Source organism: Etheostoma spectabile, chromosome 15 (assembly GCF_008692095.1).
Source record: "Etheostoma spectabile isolate EspeVRDwgs_2016 chromosome 15, UIUC_Espe_1.0, whole genome shotgun sequence".
Lineage (NCBI taxonomy): Eukaryota > Metazoa > Chordata > Actinopteri > Perciformes > Percidae > Etheostoma > Etheostoma spectabile.
This window is the reverse complement of record NC_045747.1, coordinates 1,639,802-1,640,312: the sequence shown is the minus strand read 5'-3', so window position 1 is coordinate 1,640,312 and position 511 is coordinate 1,639,802. Positions and strand designations below refer to the sequence as shown.

Genomic DNA, 511 nt, shown 5'->3' with positions numbered 1-511 from the left:
AACACCGAATTCATCTTGCCACCATTAACTGTGTTAATGCCGATTATTTTCTCGATTTAATTGAGGTCAAATGGTGAATCATGTCTGTCCCAGTTTCTCAAAGTCCAATGTGATGTCTTTAAAATGCCTTGTAAGATAGTTGGTTTGAGATATAAAACAGATACATATGGACGAAGAATGGCTTGCAGCAAATATTTGACAATATAAACGGCACATTTCTTTTTGTGTATATGGGCCTTGAGATAATTGTGTAACATGTTGAGGTACAGTAAGTATTTGACAGCTGACAGCATGCCATTCAAATGCAGCTGTTACCACTACCAGTCTATACACAGTATGACACCTACTAGCGGTTTCACACATTTTAATGTCAAGCCTCCATTAAAAAGAACATGGAGGCCTATTCCAGAAAAAAATCATGTTATCAAGGTAGAAAGTTTCAACAAATCATCCTTGCATATCAATCATATTCTTTCACAGAATCTGAAATTAAAGTTGCAGTGACAGCTTT

At 36.0% G+C, this 511-nt stretch overlaps 1 protein-coding gene across 1 annotated transcript in view; it reads left to right on the top strand.

The window, feature by feature from the left end:
* The window catches only part of LOC116703192 (uncharacterized), a 14,147-nt gene that overhangs the window by 673 nt on the left and 12,963 nt on the right, over positions 1-511 (top strand). The gene's annotated exons all lie outside the window — the stretch shown is intronic.